The sequence below is a fragment of the Varanus komodoensis genome, unplaced genomic scaffold (assembly GCF_004798865.1).
Source record: "Varanus komodoensis strain SLA01 unplaced genomic scaffold, ASM479886v1 scaffold60, whole genome shotgun sequence".
Lineage (NCBI taxonomy): Eukaryota > Metazoa > Chordata > Lepidosauria > Squamata > Varanidae > Varanus > Varanus komodoensis.
Genome location: NW_025336223.1, coordinates 3,786,170 through 3,790,665, shown reverse-complemented (window position 1 = coordinate 3,790,665; position 4,496 = coordinate 3,786,170).

Genomic DNA, 4,496 nt, shown 5'->3' with positions numbered 1-4,496 from the left:
CAGGGTTACAAACAGAAATCAGAAAACTGCCCTGGTGAAATTCTTGATCACCTACATGGCAAGATGAATGGGAAAGTGACATCATTTTATTTATTTCCCAGGTATTAAAAACAAAAATCTTTTGATGCTCTTTCTTTTTTGTTCTCCCACTTTCTCTTGGGAAAGTGTGTGAGGGGCAGCTGGTCAGGTCGTCAAATATTCAAGAAGTTAATGCAGGTTTTTGTTTTGTTTTTTTTTTGGCTCAGTTATATTTTGTGTTCTTCTGTGACTGATGGTGTTCTAGACGTCATGTAACAGCAACATACCTGTACAGTTAGGCTTCTGTTTGTATGTGAAAACAAGATACTATTGCAATGATAATTGTTTTCTAATTATCATACTAGATGTTAGGTACTACACAAAAAAGTCAGCAAAGAGATAGGAAACATTGGAACATGCATGGGGAAGAAATGAGGAAAAGAACATAAGGAGATTACTTGATATTCAAAAATGTAATGAGATTTTAAAAAGTCTAATTTTAAGAGGGTGGGATTCTTTTGGTCACTTACATATATATCTGGTTACATTCTGCCAGATTCCCCTCTTCAGTATCTTGGAACTCTATCCTTTGGAGCCTAGACCCCGGGATGATGTCGGAGCACAGCATTGTTTGGGAAACCGTAGGCGTACCCACAGATGCAGCCTACCTCTATGAAGAACTCACTTTTTAAATCATATTCATGTGAAACCATTATTAGGTCAGCCAGAAGATTGTGCAAGCTTTTGGGATAAACCAGGTCATCTTTCTACTGTCAATATGGCTATGTGGAATGAGAAGTAGTTTTGCCACTTTTTAATGAATAGCTCTTCCTTTAGCTTAGACCAACATTTAGAAAGAAACCGTTTGAACAACTTAAACAAGTGCAGGGACTTGTCAAGCTCCACAGTACTACACAGCTGTGCATTAGAAATGCTATCCCTTCCTCCGTCAATATATTTTAGGAGTTTGCCACTGTCAGCACAGTTAAGCACAGCTTAATCCTGTCTCATAATTCCTAGTCATGAAGATGAAAGAGTACCAAAGCCAAGAGAAATCCAGAAAATACCAAATTCATCTTAGCTAATTATTTGTTCAGTCATAATTTATTCCATTTAGGACTGAGGGAGTCCTGTACTGCACTTTTTTTAAAGAGTCAAACCATAATTATGAATTAGTAACCTAATCAGGTTTTGGATCAGGATTAACATTAGATTTTCAGAACCGATTTCCTTCCTTGCATTCTGCAGGTCAAGTGAAAATTTACACACACCCCTGCAGACTTGGTAGATTTAGATCTTTTCTTCTTAAATTACATGCATAGTTTCATGTATAAGAATTAAGGAAGCTTAATTAAAGGTGTAATGGTATAATGAAAAGTGTTTCTCTGTACTCTTCTGTTCATTGAAGCATATCCAATTAGTAAAGCTGGATAGTTCTTCACCCAAATAAAAATTTGTAGTTTAGTTAAATATGTAATAATTATAGATATATTTGCATAAGATGAAAACACATACATCATCTTAGAAGAGGTATTTTATTTGCTCCCCTGTGAATGAAAGGGTAATACCTATTCTAAGATGGTGCCTGATCCCCAAGTATTTATATTAAAATAATTCACTTTAAAAAATATTACCCCACTAGAGAAATGTTTTTAGTTTTTGAGCAAGACACAGAGAAGGATAGTCCTTGTTAATTTCAAGATTGTGCTTTTAAAAGTTACAACTCCATGTGCAGTTACTTGGCTGTAGGTTCCAGATGAACTTAGTGGAACTTGCTATTGAATATGATTAAGATCATTATTAAATATTTATTATTTATTTAGAATATTTATATGCAGTCCTTTCGCAGAGCCTCAGGACAGCTTACATAAATAAATAAAAATAGTAAGAAAAACATAATACAAATAAATTCCAGATCCACCCTGGCTGCAGATTAAAACATAAATAGCTAATATTAAAAGTTATTAAAATATTGTTGAAATAAAAAGGTCTTAGCCTGGTGCCGAAAAGCAAATAACGACGGCGCCAGGCGGGCCTCTGTGGGGAGCGCATTTCATAGGCGGGGCGCCACCACAGAGAAAGCCCTCCTCCGGATACTTTGCCTCCTAATATCTTTCATGGAGGGTTCCCGGAGAAGAGCCTCTGCTGCTGATCTCAGGGGGCAGGAGGGCAAATAGGGAAGAAGGCATTCCTTTAGGTATCCAGGCCCCAAGCCATTAAGGGCTTTATAGGTAATAACCAGCACCTTGAATTGAGCCCAGACTTTGATAGGAAGCCAGTGAAGCTGGTAGAGGACTGGGGTTATATGAGAATGTAACAACCTGGCACCATTTTGCACCATCTGAAGTATCCAGACTGTCTTCAAGGGCAGCCCCATGTAGAGTGCATTACAGAAATCCAACCGGGAAGTAACCAATGCATGTGTCACTGTCGCTAGGCAATCGTCCTCCAGGTAGGGATGCAGCTGATGGATTAACCAAAGCTGAAGGAAAGCTCTCCTCGCCACCACAGTCACCTTAGCTTCCAGGGACAGCTCTGGGTGGAGAAGCACTCCCAAGCTGCAGACCCTGTCCTTTAGAGGGAGTGCAACCTCATTCAGGGCAAGGTCCAAGTCGCCTGCCCAGGAGCTCAAACCACCCACCAACAGGACCTCTGTCTTGTCTGGATTGAGTTTCAGTTTATTGGCCCTCATCCAGCCTATTACCTCAGCCAGGCACCAGTTCAGTACAGCCACTGCCTCACCTGGATCGGTTGAAAAAGAGAGGTAGAGCTGGGTGTCATCAGCATACTGGTGATTCCGCAGCCCAAACCTCCTGATGACCTCTCCCAGCGGTTTCATGTAGATGTTGAATAGCAAATATGATTATTTGATTCTGATTATTATGATTACTGAATACAAGTCAGATCTTTCTCATTGACATAAATAGGACTTCAGAGATCTTAGCCTTGCCCTTGTTCCACTATTCTAGCAGCTGAAGGCAATTTGGAAATGGGATCTCAATAGAATACTCTTCAGTAAACGTGCATAGGAAGGCCTGAGAGGAATTTTCTCCATGCTTTCAAATAGTAAAAGAATAGAGTCAACAAAACTTGCTGTTCTGCTTACTTACTATTTTGCTTAGTAGTCCCTACTACCAACCTACTATACAGTTGGTAGCAGGTAAAATGCATTAGCTTTTAAACCTGTTAATCACAAATACCCAAGAAGGAATATCAACAAAAAGTGGATCATTTATTGCTTTTCTACCATATTGTTGCCTTTTGACTTTATTTATGAGATTTATATCCCACCTTTTTTCTTTTTGTTTAAGAACTCAAATGTACATCAATCTTCTCCTGTTCTCAATCTTACCCCCACAACAACAACCCTGGAGTAGGTGGGGTTGAGAATCTGTGACTGGCCCAAACTCACCCAGCTGGCTCTACAGCTCAGTGGGGACTAGAACCCAGATCACCTGAGTCCCAGTCCCATGCTCTTAACCACCATATTACATGGGTTCTTTAATATCCCGCATCCATATCTATGCATGCACACTTCATGCCTCCTCCTTTATACCATGCTTAATAAATCAGTTAAGGTATAATCCTTTGTATAGGATTGCACACTTAGTCTTTAAACTACAAAAAGCTTTGCTGTTTTAGGTGAGAATTCTTAACATACAGCACTTCTTTTGCTGGTATTATGTAATGACATTACTACAAAAGGGGAAAGATTTCTATATTGAATAGAAAATGTTTATTTTCCAAAGACTCGTTAATTATAGTAGTCTTCAGAAAGAAATGAAATTCCATTTTAACAGATAGTCCTTTGATTCTCTTTCATTTAGAAACTGAAAGTTTACTTATGTAAAAAGAAATAATCCTTACCCTATCTGTATATTGCTAACCAAGACCGTAACCTTGCAAACATTTACTTATGATGAATTTTCATCACAACTACTTCAGAATAGAAATGCATAGGATTACACAGTGAGAATGCAATCCAATGCATGTTTAGACATAAAAAGTACTATTACTTCCAGCATACATGTTGGGAGCTGTAGGACTATTTATGTCTAAAAACATGCATAGACTTGCACCCTAAATGAACTTGCTCAGGAATTACAAGAGTTGGGAAACCAATTTAACATTACCTATTTTACTAGTCTGAAGCACTTGTCCTTTCCAACTGTATGTGTAAATATGGGAAGCCTATGTGCTCCATTTTAAAATTTTTGGCTTGCACAGACTTAGCATCGGATCGATGAAATTTTATTCCCAGTCCCAGTTTGGAGTGCTCTCATTTAGATAGTATCTCTCTGAGCTAAAGTGGATTTCTGCCTGTAGCCATTAATTTCACTGGGTTCAGCAACCTAAAGTGGGGTTGCAGAAATGATGAGTGAAGCTGGTTTATTTCCCTTATTTATTCCTTCAGAGAATTAGCAGAGCTTTGCATCTAATAGATCTGAAGCCACTCCCTGGCACTGCAGCCCCTGACC